Source organism: Aquarana catesbeiana, linkage group LG03 (genome assembly GCF_042186555.1).
Source record: "Aquarana catesbeiana isolate 2022-GZ linkage group LG03, ASM4218655v1, whole genome shotgun sequence".
Taxonomy (NCBI): Eukaryota; Metazoa; Chordata; class Amphibia; order Anura; family Ranidae; genus Aquarana; species Aquarana catesbeiana.
In genome coordinates, this window is record NC_133326.1 from 190,796,825 (window position 1) to 190,812,590 (window position 15,766).

At 42.5% G+C, this 15,766-nt stretch overlaps 1 protein-coding gene across 1 annotated transcript in view; it reads left to right on the forward strand.

The window, feature by feature from the left end:
- The first annotated feature begins 1,421 nt into the window (after window positions 1-1,421).
- Window positions 1,422-15,766, forward strand: part of BCAP29 (B cell receptor associated protein 29) — a 130,302-nt gene continuing 115,957 nt past the window's right edge. The window contains exon 1 of the mRNA XM_073619670.1: window positions 1,422-1,573. The gene's annotated coding sequence lies outside the window, so the exon portion shown is untranslated. The remainder of the gene's footprint in view (window positions 1,574-15,766) is intronic.

Below are 15,766 nucleotides of genomic sequence, written 5' to 3' on the forward strand. Positions count from 1 at the left end.
CCACACTCCTAGTACGGAAGTTTGGACGCCCACACTCCTAGTACGGAAGTTTGGACGCCCACACTCAAGCCTCAGCAGTTTGGGTGCTGACACTCCTAGTACGGAAGTTTGGACGCCCACACTCCTAGTACGGAAGTTTGGACGCCCACACTCCTAGTACGGAAGTTTGGACGCCCACACTCCTAGTACGGAAGTTTGGACGCCCACACTCCTAGTACGGAAGTTTGGACGCCCACACTCCTAGTACGGAAGTTTGGACGCCCACACTCAAGCCTCAGCAGTTTGGGTGCTGACACTCCTAGTACGGAAGTTTGGACGCCCACACTCCTAGTACGGAAGTTTGGACGCCCACACTCCTAGTACGGAAGTTTGGACGCCCACACTCCTAGTACGGAAGTTTGGACGCCCACACTCCTAGTACGGAAGTTTGGACGCCCACACTCCTAGTACGGAAGTTTGGACGCCCACACTCCTAGTACGGAAGTTTGGACGCCCACACTCCTAGTACGGAAGTTTGGACGCCCACACTCCTAGTACTGAAGTTTGGACGCCCACACTCCTAGTACGGAAGTTTGGACGCCCACACTCAAGCCTCAGCAGTTTGGGTGCTGACACTCCTAGTACGGAAGTTTGGACGCCCACACTCCTAGTACGGAAGTTTGGACGCCCACACTCCTAGTACGGAAGTTTGGACGCCCACACTCAAGCCTCAGCAGTTTGGGTGCTGACACTCCTAGTACGGAAGTTTGGACGCCCACACTCCTAGTACGGAAGTTTGGACGCCCACACTCCTAGTACGGAAGTTTGGACGCCCACACTCCTAGTACGGAAGTTTGGACGCCCACACTCAAGCCTCAGCAGTTTGGGTGCTGACACTCCTAGTACGGAAGTTTGGACGCCCACACTCCTAGTACGGAAGTTTGGACGCCCACACTCCTAGAACGGAAGTTTGGACGCCCACACTCCTAGTACGGAAGTTTGGACGCCCACACTCCTAGTACGGAAGTTTGGACGCCCACACTCCTAGTACGGAAGTTTGGACGCCCACACTCCTAGTACAGAAGTTTGGACGCCCACACTCCTAGTACAGAAGTTTGGACGCCCACACTCCTAGTACGGAAGTTTGGACGCCCACACTCAAGCCTCAGCAGTTTGGGTGCTGACACTCCTAGTATAACAGTTTGGACATAAACATTTCTATAGGACCCTCTCTGTCAGCTTGGTGGCTCGGTCCATTATCATAGCGACTAGAAGTACTCCACTCTTCTTCCTGTATTGAGTAATGAGCAAAAGTTTGGGCAGGAAGATCCACTGGCTGCACTTTCACTGATAACCCTGAGCACTGAGCCCTCCAACCACCTAGTTTACCGCTTGGATTGATGAGGTGGAGGGAGAAGAGACAACGGATCCCAGGAGTGACAGGACAGAGCGCTGCGAACGAACACACCCTCCCACCAATCCTCAGCCATGCCCTTCACAAATATGGCCGCCGGAGAGAGCACTGATGCGACGTCATGCCGTGCAGTGCCCGCCTTTTTCCGTTCTGAGTTCTGACAGACTGGACAAGTGTTGGGTAAGTGTGTGTTCGGGATATGATGTCACTTTATAGTGAACCGAGTTACCGCGCTCCCATGTATTATCACCGGAGCCGTGTATACATAGGAGACTGTCCTACTGCGAGATTACAGCTCTCCTGGTGTCATAGAAAGGCTGTATACACTTCACTGCTAGGCAAGTGCAGGCTGGGCTGTGCAGGGACTGACAGCTTCCATCATATGTCTATGGGGAGACCAGGGCGGCCAACTCTTCTGTTATGTCTCTGTGATTGTACAGGAATCATGTCATTGTCCTCTGTACCACAATACCAGTATAATATCTCTTATACCACAATACCAGTATAATGTCTCCTCCTATACCACAATACCAGTATAATGTCTCCTCCTATACCACAATACCAGTATAATGTCTCCTCCTATACCACAATACCAGTATAATGTCTCCTCCTATACCACAATACCAGTATAATGTCTCCTCCTATACCACAATACCAGTATAATGTCTCCTATACCACAATACCAGTATAATGTCTCCTCCTATACCACAATACCAGTATAATGTCTCCTCCTATACCACAATACCAGTATAATGTCTCCTATACCACAATACCAGTATAATGTCTCCTATACCGCAATACCAGTATAATGTCTCCTCCTATACCGCAATACCAGTATAATGTCTCCTCCTATACCGCAATATCAGTATAATGTCTCCTCCTATACCACAATACCAGTATAATGTCTCCTCCTATACCGCAATACCAGTATAATGTCTCCTCCTATACCGCAATATCAGTATAATGTCTCCTCCTATACCGCAATACCAGTATAATGTCTCCTCCTATACCGCAATACCAGTATAATGTTGTCTCCTATACCGCAATACCAGTATAATGTTGTCTCCTATACCACAATACCAGTATAATGTTGTCTCCTATACCACAATACCAGTATAATGTCTCCTCCTATACCGCAATACCAGTATAATGTATCCTCCTATACCACAATACCAGTATAATATCTCTTATACCACAATACCAGTAAAATATCTCCTATACCACAATACCAGTATAATGTCTCCTATACCACAATACCAGTATAATGTCTCCTCCTATACCACAATACCAGTATAATATCTCCTCCTATACCGCAATACCAGTATAATGTCTCCTCCTATACCACAATACCAGTATAATGTCTCCTCCTATACCACAATACCAGTATAATATCTCCTCCTATACCACAATACCAGTATAATATCTCCTCCTATACCGCAATACCAGTATAATGTCTCCTATACCACAATACCAGTATAATGTCTCCTCCTATACCGCAATACCAGTATAATGTCTCCTATACCACAATACCAGTATAATGTCTCCTCCTATACCGCAATACCAGTATAATGTCTCCTCCTATACCGCAATACCAGTATAATGTCTCCTCCTATACCGCAATACCAGTATAATGTCTCCTCCTATACCGCAATACCAGTATAATGTCTCCTCCTATACCGCAATACCAGTATAATGTCTCCTCCTATACCGCAATACCAGTATAATGTCTCCTCCTATACCGCAATACCAGTATAATGTCTCCTCCTATACCGCAATACCAGTATAATGTCTCCTATACCGCAATACCAGTACAATGTCTCCTCCTATACCACAATACCAGTACAATGTCTCCTCCTATACCACAATACCAGTACAATGTCTCCTCCTATACCACAATACCAGTATAATGTCTCCTCCTATACCACAATACCAGTATAATGTCTCCTCCTATACCACAATACCAGTATAATGTCTCCTCCTATACCGCAATACCAGTATAATGTCTCCTATACCACAATACCAGTACAATGTCTCCTCCTATACCACAATACCAGTATAATGTCTCCTCCTATACCACAATACCAGTATAATGTCTCCTATACCACAATACCAGTACTGTGCCCTTTTTTTCTCTTGAATGTGCCCCATCTGGATAGAGGTACCTGCTTCTCTCCAAGAGGCAGAGGGAGCATGGGCCGGCGGTATGCCACGCCTCTCCCGCTGCCACCGCCATTACGGCGGTTCTCCGTCCAGCAGCTCTCCTCCTCTCCTCCACCCCAGCCCCCCCCCCCCTCCACGTACGATCCGGTCGGATCAGAGACCCACTCACGCGGGAAAACAGGCTTTTTTGAAAAAAAAAATTGGGGGGGGCGCGGTGGGAGGTCGGAGGAAGGGAGTGGGGATTAGCGTGGCGTTAGCGTGATTCAGCGTCCACAACGCGGGCTGTGTAAAGCTATAAAGTGCACTTTTTTCAGGTGCATACAGCAGGAGGGACACAGAGCAGATGGAAGGCATGTGAGTGTTGGTGGCACAGGCATTCCCAGGGCACATTTACTTTGCATCAGGCTGAGCATTAATAGCGGCAGTTGCTGGACTATTTGCTCAGCAGTGGGTGCGTTTTTCAGGCAGTACCTCTGCATTTGTGCTCAGCACTATGACCAGAGGGGGTGGTACAAATACCACAAAAAACAAGGGCACAAAGGGGTCGCCTTCAGGCCCTAAGGACCCTCCCTCTGCAACACCACCACCCCCCCCCCCCCCTGAAAGGCCTAGGGAGGATGGTCAGAGTGAGCCTTCGGGGTCATCTGGGGCTGCAATTGCTTCTGACATTTCAGACCCTGTTTATATAACTGAGGAGCTTTTCTCCTCAGCTATGATTGGATTGGAGGAAAGGTTAGCGGCTTTAATTGCATCTTCACAGAGTGGAAGAAAATGCATTAGGTCCCCTTCTACCACCCAGGATCCTCAAACAGAGAAACAGTAGGAGAGGGAAGATGAATCCTCCTCAGGGGACTGTGAAGAAGCTGATCCGAGGGATCAAGTGGGGAAGGAGCTTCTTCAGCTTCACAAGCTGAGAAATTGCTGGTGCATTCTTTTACTGAAATGTTCAGCTCCACATTTAAGCTATTTAAGTCGGTTGAAGAGCCCACTTCTTGTTTGGGTTGACTAAAACCTCCTCAAGCTTTGCGTGCCTTTCCTGTCCATTCATTGCTGGAAAAGCTTATTTATTCTGAGTGGGATCACCCAGATAAGCATTTTTTCCCCCCTAAAAAGTTTTCAACACTTTATCCTATGGAGGAAAAATTTACTAAGATGTGGAGTATACCAGCAATTGACGCTGCTATATCCTTTGTGAATAAAGGTTTGACTTTTCCTGTTGACAATACGCAAATGCTTAGGGATCCAACTGATAAAAAATTGTAATACCTGTTAAAAAACATTTTTTCCTTGGCAGGTTCAGTGGCTCAACCTGCAGTGGCGGCAATTGGGGTATGTCAATCCTTGAGAGACCATTTGAAACAGGTGCTCAAGGTTTTCCCTGAACAGCAGGCCCAGGATTTAGCCAAGCTGCCAGCGGCTTTTTGTTTTGCAATTGAAGCAATCAGAGATTCTATTCTTCAAACCTCTTGCCTTACGCTTGGGTTGGTACATATGCGTAGAATCCTATGGTTCAAAAGTTGGTCAGCCAAAGCGCCATGCAAAAAGCTACTGGCTGGTTTTCCTTTCCGCTGTGAAAAACTGTTTGGGGAGGATTTGGACAAATATATCCAAAAGATATCAAGTGGGAAAAGTACCCTTTTGCCAGTTAGGAAAAGGGTAATCGTCCCTCATTTAAAAGGGCTCTTTCTCCAGTGCCAGGGTCATCAGCCTCCAGGCATTCGCAATGGCCTCCTCCGTCATGTTCAAGAGGTAAACCTCAGGGTCAACCCCAGGGACAAAAGAAGTCCTGGGGGAGGATACCTACAAGACAGAACGCTAAAGCCTCTTTATGAAGGGGTGCCCCCGCTCGTTTGAGTGGGGGGAAGACTTCTGCAGTTCTCAAGGGTCTGGCAGGAAGAATTTCGAGACAGATGGGTGGTCTCCACAATAGCTCTAGGTTAAAAACTAGAGTTCCGAGAATTCCCGTCTCCTCGTTTCCTCAGGTGAAATGTCCCCAAAGATCCAGAGAAAAAGAAGTCTCTTTCAAGCGTTAGACTGACTTTTGTCGCAAAAAGTGATCATGGTTCCCATGGAAGAGCAGGGGTTGGGGTTTTAGTCAAACCTTTTCAGGGTGCCAAAACCAAATGGAGAAGTCAAACCCATTCTAGATCTCAAAGATCTAAACCGATTCCTGAATATCCGCTCTTTTCGCATGGAATATATCCGATCAGTAGTCTCCATCCTACAAGGAGGAGAACTTCTGGCATCAATCGACATCAAGGATGCATACCTGCATGTACCTATTTTCCCCGCTCACCAGAAATAGCTGCGTTTCAAAGTAGAAAAACATCATTTTCAGTTTATAGCCTTGCCTTTCGGTCTAGCTACTGCACCTCGGGTGTTTACAAAACTTCTGGCCCTTCCTCCGGCCAAATTAAGGACTCAAGGTATAACGATAATAGCATACCTAGACGACCTGCTCTTGATAGACCAGTCGGACCAAAGTATGGTCACCACAGACAACTGCCTGGAATACCTAGGTTGGGTCCTCAACCTAGAGAAATCTTCTTTTAAAGCCAGTAAGTAGATTAGAGTTATAGATACAGCCCAGAAGAGGGTGTTTTTACCCCAGGCAAAGATCAGCGCCATAAAGGAGCTGATTCAGGTGGTCAGGGCGAAGAAGGATCCTTCTATTCGCCTTTGTATGAGGTTGTTGGGGAAAATGGTGGCTTTCTTCGAAGCGGTTCCCTGTGCTCAGTTTCATTTGAGACTGCTGCAAAACAGTATCCTGTCTGCCTGGAACAAGAAGGTCCAAGCACTAGATTTTCTGATGCGTTTGTCGCCAAAAGTGCACCAGAGCCTCAGTTGGTGGAGGATATCTGAGAATCTGCAAAAGGGGAAATCCTTCTTACCACTTACCTGGAAGGTGGTAACAACAGATGCCAGCCTTTCGGGTTGGGGAGCAGTCCTGGAAGAAGCGTCTGTCCAAGGGAAATGGTCCAGAACCGAAAGGACCTTGCCCATCAACATTTTAGAGATCCGGGCAGCGCACCTAGCCCTAAAGGCCTGCACATTCAGGTTGCGGGATTCTCCTGTCAGGATTCAATGCAACAATGCCACAGCAGTGGCTTATATCAATCACCAAAGGGGCACCAGAAGTCAGGCAGCCCAGGGAGAGGTAAACCATATCCTAACCTGGGCAGAAAAGCGTGCGCTGTGCATATCGGCAATCTTCATTCCAGGGGTAGAGAACTGGCATGCGGACTACTTAAGTCGCCAGCAGTTGTTCCTGGGGGAATGGTCCCTTCACCCCAACATCTTCCTGGCTATATGCCAAAGATGGGGGATCCCGGTCGCAGATCTGTTTGCATCCAGGTTCAACAACAAAGTCGACAACTTTGTGTCAAGAACAAGGGATCCACTCGCATGCGGAACAGATGCATTGGTGACCCCGTGGGATCAGTTCTCACTGATTTATGCATTCCCTCCTATTCTGCTGCTACCACGACTTCTTCGCAGGATCAAGCAGGAAAATAAGTCGGTGGTTCTTGTGGACCAGAAGATTTTGGTATGCAGAAATAGTAAAGATGCCGGTAGGGGTCCCATGGACCCTTCCACCAAGTCCAGACCTGCTATCGCAGGGACCAGTATTCCATTCTACCTTACAAACGCTAAATTTCATGGTTTGGCTATTGAAACCCACATTCTGAGGAATTGTGGGCTTTCAGGCTCAGTGATATCTACTTTGATTAATGCAAGGAAGCCAGCTTCCAGTCATTTATTATAGAGTCTGGAAGGCATATGTTTCCTGGTGTGAATCCAGGGGTTGGTATCCTAGAAAATATGTTATAGGTAGAATCCTTGCCTTTCTGCAAATGGGGGTTAGAGGTGAAGCTGGCCTTGAGTACCATCAAAGTCCAGGTCTCGGCCTTTTTCGATTTTGTTTCAACGTCCACTTGCTTCGCATTCTTTGGTCCGAAGCTTTATACAGGGGGTAACACGCCTTACTCCACCGGTTAGAGCACCCCTTAACCCTTGGGACTTGAATTTTTAGTTCTATTGGCGTTACAGAAACAGCCTTTGAGCCGATACGACATATTCCCTTGGTCCTTTTGACAAGGAAGCTAGTTTTTCTGGTAGCCATATCTTCTGCAAGAAGGGTATCAGAATTGGCGGCTCTTTCTTGTAAACAGCCATATTTAATCATTCACAAGTATAGAGTAGTATTGCATCTTCATCCTAGCTTTCTATTGAAGGTGGTTTCAGGTTTTTATCTAAACCAGGATATTGTTCTACCTTCATTTTTTCCAGAACCCTGTTCTACGGAAGAAAAGTCACTACATTCTTTGGATGTAGTGAGAGCAGTCAAAATCTATTTGAAGGCGACTGCTCATATTAGGGAAATAGATGTTTTGTTTGTGTTGCCTGAAGGTCCTAGGAAAGGACAGGCAGCGTCAAAATTTACTATTGCCAAATGGATTCGGCAAGTAATTATTCAAGCTTATGGTTTGAAGAGGAAAGTTCCACTGTAGGTCCTTAGGTCTGATTGCAACCTGATTTTGTTGGTGTCCCCTCCCCTCAGGTGGCATTGCTCTGGGACATCCCATGCAGTAATTACTGTGGCTCTGTGTCCCCTGATGTACGATAAAGAAAATAGGATTTTTTATAACAGCTTACCTGTAAAATCCTTTTCTTGGCGTACATCACGGGACACAGAGGTCCCTCCCCTCTTTCTGGTTACACGTGTATTGCTTTGCTACAAAATTTAGGTACTCCCTGTAAGGGGAGGGGTTATATGGGGAATTTAACTTCCTGTCTAGGGTGTGCCAGTGTCCATCACCTTAAGATGCCATATAACCCATACAATAATTACTGTGGCTCTGTGTCCCGTGATGTACTCCAAAAAAAGAATTTTACAGGTAAGCTGTTATAAAAATCCTATTATTATCAGTACCAATACCAATATAATGTCTCCTATAACACAATACCAGTATAATGTCTTTTATGTACCAGTATAATGTCTCCTATAACACATTACCAGTATAATGTATTTTATATCCAAGTACCAGTATAATGTCTCCTATAACACAGTATCTGTATAATGTATTTTATATCCCAGTACCAATATAATTTATCCTGCAACACAATACCAGTATAATGTCTCCTATACCACAATACCAGCACAATGCCTGCTATTACCAGTAACAATTCCAGTATAATGTCTCCTATTACACAATACCAGTATAATGTTTTTATATCCCAGTATCATGTCTCCTATCACACAATACCAGTATAATGTATTTTATATCCTAGTACCAGTATCATATCTCCTATCACACAATACCAGTATAGAGTCTATAACTCACTGACTGCGAGTCAGTCCTCTCCTTTACTTGACTAGCCTGGATTTCCTTACCCACCACGGGTGAGACTCCTGAGTACCCAAAACATTTCCCTTAACCACTTGTCGCCAAATTAAGTACCTGGTACATAATTTGAGTTCAAGTGGTTGTACCGGGGTGATGCTTGCCGATAAAGGCACGACTCCGGTACTGTGTTTAAGTGCCGATGGTCGGCTTTCTTGTAATGACAACCGGAGTGGCTAATCAGCCGCTTGGTTGTTATTGCAAGCAGTGGGAGGGGATGTCGTCCCCCCCCCCCCCCGCCACCTTCTGCGGCTTGCTCTGGCTCTCCGGTCCCACAAGGAAGCCCGAGCTACTAGCCGGGATCAGCTTTGATCGAGTCGCTGCTATGGTAACCCGTAAAGCGATGATATGACATCACTTCCAGTTTACCAGCATCTTAATGGTGCCATTTTTTGAAAATCAAAAGCATTCAAAAATGCAGATCTTGCCGTTTTGAATACTTTCAAGTGCAAAGGAGGGATTTGGGGTCTTATAGACCCCAGATCCCTCCATAAAGAGTACCTGTCACGTGCCTATTTCCATCACAAAACTGTTTACATTCCTTGTGGCAGCAATAAAAGTGATCCAAAAAGAAAAGTAAAGGAACAGTGTAAAAAAAAAAAAAAAAAAAAATGTAAAGTGCCACCTCCCCTCCGTGCTAGCACGCAAATGCGTAAGCATGCAAACCGCGATCTTTCCACATGTGAGGTATCACTGCAAACGTCGGATCATGGGTAGTAATTCTAGTACTTGGCGTCCTCTGTATATCTAAAGAGGTAACCTATTAAAGGCTTTTAAAGCGCCACTTATCGATGGTAAAATTTATGTAGTTTGTTGCTGTTGTGCGTGTGTGATTTTAAAGCGCGACCTGTTTGGTACCAATCTACCTGGGGAATACGTATTGTGTTTTTGTACATGAAATTTTAAAAAGTGTATTTTTTTTCCCCAAAAAACTGCGTTTGAAAAACTACTGCACAAATACCGTGACATAAAAAATTGCAAAACCCGGAGGCAGGAGGCGGAGCCTAGCAGAGCAGACATGCATTGTTAGAGCTCCACACCGCTGAGGAGAGAAGAGAAGGACAAAGCGGAGCCTGCAGGCTCAAAAGGTATCCATTTGAACCTTTTTGCCCCAGGGAACAAACTGTGAAAGTTTGGGCATGAAATATGGTACTGGGAGGAAACCGTGGCAGAAATAAAAATCACCTCACAAAGAGCTCACAGGCACTCACTGCAGCTGAAGCAGCTCCAGTCACCTCACAAGATACAGCACCAGGGCGCTCTCACAGACAGAAAATGTCACAGCAAGACTCTCCATTTGAGTCAGATACAGAACAAATCCTCTCACAAACTTCTCCACAAGCCTCCTCAGTATCCTCAGTAATATTATTACAATTTGAAAAGATGCTTCATAAGGCTTTAAAACAAACCTCAGACCAAATAACAAAAAGCCTAACCAAAGAAATAAGAGAGCTGGGAAACCGCACCGCAGCCTTAGAAATAAAAATGGATGAAATTGAAATTACAACCCAAGAAAATATAACAGAATTGGAACAATTAAAAAAAGAGAATTTAATACTTCAAACTAAGCTCGAAGATTACGAAAATAGAGCCAGACGTTCAAACTTGCGCATAAGGGGAATACCTGAAACTGTGACAGACCTGCAATCTACTATTACTGCTCTATTACAAGAACTAAAGCCAGATATCCCTATTGAACGTTTAGAACTGGACAGAGTACACAGAGCCCTCACAGCCAAAAAGAAAGATGGACCCCCACGTGATATAATCACAAAATTTCATTATTACAGAACGAAAGAACAAATACTAATTGCTGCAAGAGAAAAAAAGGAACTTAATTTTCAAGGACACAATTATCAAATTTTTGCTGACCTATCCCAACTTACTATTACTAAAAGACAATCCATGAAACCCCAACTAATGGAACTGCAACGCCACAACATTATGTATCAATGGGGCTTCCCCTTTTCAGTCAGATTTAACTACCAAGGTACAATTTACAGAAGCAGATCAGCAGATGAACTACAACAAACCCTTTTAAAATTAAATCTGACAGAACCCACAAGCAGCAACACTCCCACGCGCAGAAGGCGTCATCTTCACCTTCAGGCAGCACCCAGAAAATTTCAGAACAAAATTCGAATCATCATTCTCACAAAAGAGGCCTTTATGCCACATCATCCATGGACCAAGAAGATTCAATGGACTGACATCCTAATTCCTGATATCTCTTCATTTATTATACTAAGAGATGGTTCTCTATAAAAAACCTATATTTATAACTGAATGTAACTGCATTCTGATAGTCACACACTGTGTGGGATCATGTTACATTCCAGTTATATTTCTTATTGCTTCTGATTCATATAGCCTTAGAATATATAAGTGAAATAAGGAAATTCTTGTTCAGTTATATATTATCAGGTAATAACAATAGATTTATTACTTTTTAGGACAAATATGTTCAATAATCCAGAAGTAATGGAAGCTTTTTCTTTCTTTTCTTAAAACAAATATATTATTACCTAACTAGTTCCTAGAATTATGTTTTTGTTTATTCTAATCTGAAGCAATACAACCTCAATTTTATGAGTTAACATATCTAAACAGTTGCATATGAATAAAATATGTAATTGTTTACTCTAAAAGGGTTAAAATCCCAAAATAATTCAAACTATCTTCATCAATACCAAAGTTATTAACAGTACCTTTCTAACTGAATTATTTAGCCTAGGGCAAGACTAACCATATACAACCACCCTGGAATAAATAATTTCAACAAAAACTATATTCTGCACTCCAATTAATGAAACATCATTTTGATGTCTTTTGACATAGCACTTCTCTCCTGTAAGCGGAAGATCCGTGTACCCCCATTAGCCCTCCTCATTCTCCCAACCATATTATGTGGGAGTGTGACGAAGGCACTTATTCCCCTGAGAGAGATATTTATTCTCTTTCACGGGTAAATTGTGATTACTTGCAAAAAATAATTTATACAATGTATCATCTAATCTCATATGTTTTTTGTTTACTCTTTACTCCAGAATTCACTGGTTTCTTTTCTATCTATTCATCTCTTCAGTCCACACAGGTTGATCTGCGCAGTCAGCTCTGCATAACAAAAAGTAAGTCAAAACTATTTGATCTATTGCCATGGCACCACTGAATATACTTTCCCTGAATGTTCAGGGAATAAATGTCCCTCAAAAAAGGACCAAAGCTTTCCGTACTTTCCATAACAAGAAGGCTCACATAGTATGCCTCCAAGAAACACACTTCACCAAAGATTCTACTCCAAAATATATTTCTCCTTTTTATCAACAAATTTACACGGCTTCTGCCTGTACCAAGCAAAGGGGAACTCTAATTGCATTTCACCGATCCACACCATTCACCTTATCATCAGAAATTAAAGACCCAGAAGGTAGATACCTGATACTCATGGGTTATATAATGGATACAGCAATCACGGTGATTTCCTACTACGCTCCTAACAAACAACCTACACCATTCCTCTCACATATATTACAAGTGATTAATACACACAAAATAGGAACAGTGATAATGTGTGGGGATTCGAACCAGGTCCTCCTCCCATTTCTAGATAAATCACCTTTTACACCATCCAAAATAACCTCTAGATTACCTTTTTCTCAACTTCTTTCCAAATACAATCTGGTAGATTCATGGAGAGAAAGTAACCCAATGAAAAAGAAATTCACTTATTTCTCGCACCCTCATCAAACCTTCACCAGAATAGATCATATTTTTCTAACAATAGGAATGATACCAGAAATTATTGCATCAGATATAATTCCGATTCCGTGGTCTGACCATAATGCAGTATACACTACTATAGCCTCAGCCATACCAAAAGCGCATGACCCAACGTGGTACTTACCGGACATAATGCTCAAACACCCACTACATCAGATGGCCATTGAACAAGCTTTAAAGGAATACATATCAATTAATAATACAACAGACATCTCCCCAATAACACTGTGGGAAGCTCATAAGCCTGTCTTGCGTGGTACAATACAAAGACAAATGGCACTATTTAAACGGGAACGCAAAAATCTAGCAAAAAAACTAGAACTCAATTTTAATGCAGCCTACATATCATTTCAAGATAATCCATCTCAGAGTACAAAATCTCATCTGGAAAAATCTAGATTGGAATACGATCTATTTCTCACTGAGTCAGTTGATAAATCCCTCAAACGCTCCAAACACAATTTCTACATGAATACAAACAAACCAGGTACATATTTGGCTCGGGCATTAAATTCAACTAACAAATCTTTCAAACCAATACGTTTGAAATTATCAAAAAATGTTTACACTTGTAATCCAGTTAAAATAGTCCATAAATTTCACTCACATCTCGCAACTTTATACAAGACAAACAATGAATTTAATCCTACAGAAGCTGAATCCTTCTCAAAAATAACCTTACCTGAGTTATCTCAGAATCAAAAAAGCAGTTTGGATGAGCCTATAACTATAGATGAAGTTGCTAACGCCATAAAAGACCTAAAACTTAACAAAAGACCAGGCCCAGACGGCTACTCGGCTTTATACTATAAAACATTCTCAGAAATACTCTCTCCCATTCTCACTGAAACTTTTAACAAACTTCTAGATGGACATTCTTTTCGGCAAGAAACACTAATGGCAATTGTTTGTATGATCCCAAAACCCCTTTCTGATGATACTTCCTGTGTGAATTATCGGCCTATCTCTCTGTTAAACCTCGATATTAAATTATTAGCAAAAATAATAGCAAAACGCCTCAATAGCATTATAGGAAAATTAATACATAGAGATCAAGTAGGCTTCATGCCAAATAGACAGGCAGGCGATAATATACGCAGGGCAGTGTTATTGGCACATATTGCTAAAAAACGGAAAATCCCTTTATGTTTTCTATCTCTCGATATTAAGAGGGCATTTGACACAGTATCCTGGCAATATATGCAATATTCATTTCAAAAATGGGGTTTTGGACCCCACTTTTTAACATGGATCAAAGCATTATATAATAAACCCAAAGCCTATATAAAATATGCTGGATACAAATCTGAAGCCTTTAATATCGAAAGAGGTACCCGACAGGGTTGCCCATTATCTCCCTTATTATTTGCCCTTATACTCGAACCCATGGCCCAATACATCAGAACAAACCAAACTATAACTGGCATTGAAGTAGGAGGTATTACACACAAATTATGTATATTTGCAGACGATATATTACTTTTTCTATCATCACCACAGGTCTCTGGTCCTAACTTAATACCAGCTCTTGATGGATTTGCAGCCCTATCCGGCCTTATGATTAATCCTAAGAAATGCCTAGTGCTTAATATTTCACTCACAAACATGGAATTGATCCCGGCTAGGGCTGCACTCCCATTCACATGGGCAGAAAAATCAATCCCATATCTTGGAATTCATTTAACAGCATCTCATTCTGACTTATTCTCAACCAATTATCCTCCTGTATTAAGACAGATCACAAATCTAATAAAACAATGGTCGCAACTTCCTTTATCCTGGATAGGGAAGATTAATGCAATCAAAATGACTATTCTACCCAAATTGCTTTATCTATTCAGAGTCCTCCCTATTCCAATTCCTTCCTATTTTTTGAGAATAGTACAAAAAAGAGCAACTTCGTTTATATGGGGCTCTTCTAAACCACGTATACCTATACACACACTACATCTTCCCAAAAATAAAGGAGGCCTGGGATACCCTAATTTTACTAACTACTACAGAGCAGCACATTTGGCCAGTCTGTCCAAATACCATGCAAAACAGGAAATCCCATTATGGGTATTTATAGAGGCTTCAGAAAATGACCCTCTATTAATATCAAATTTGTTATGGCTTGATCCTAAAGACCGCTTTAAAATTCATAATCCCATAACTAAACACTTCTTATCTCTCTGGGATAAACTAAAAACCAAATATCAGTTACAATCTCCACACAATCCTCTCCTTTCTTTTATCAGAAATCTGGCCTTTTATCCGGCATGGATCTACCCAAATTCTTTTAAAGCTTGGACAACATCAGGCATTTAGACACTAAATGACTTCATAGCATCTAAATCATTCCTTTCATTCCCATCGCTTAGAGAAAAATATGATCTACCAAACTCTGAGATTTTTAGATATCTCCAAATCAAAAATTTCTATACACCATTCCTAAAGGGGGATACACCATTATCCCAATTATCCATTTTTGAATCAATCTGTACAAAAGATCCATTTGCTAAAGGTACAATTTCATTACTTTATAATCAATTATATGGAGTAGCAAATCTTAATAAGACCCTCTTACGTTCAGAGGTGGGAGGAGGACCTGGGACGAACTTTAGAAGACACGGACTGGTCTAATATATGGCTCACATCTAAGTCATCTTCACCCAACATCTTAGCACTGGAGACAAATTATAAAGTCCTAACTCGCTGGTACCTTGTACCCGCTAGAGTGGCAAAATATTCACCTAATACCTCAACTCTTTGTTTTCGAGGATGCCCAGAAATAGGCACATATTTACACATATGGTGGACGTGCCCAGTAATCCAAACCTTCTGGAAGGAAGTCTTCGTGATTGCATCTAAAATATTTAAAAAAATAATACAACCAGATCCATATTTAACTTTACTTAATCTAAAACCGGAATGGTTAACACTCTCTCAATTCAAACTTATGATCCAACTAATAACGGCTGCAAAACAAACAGTGGCCAAGGCATGGAAATCTCCTACATTGGTACTAGCAGAAACAATTCACAGA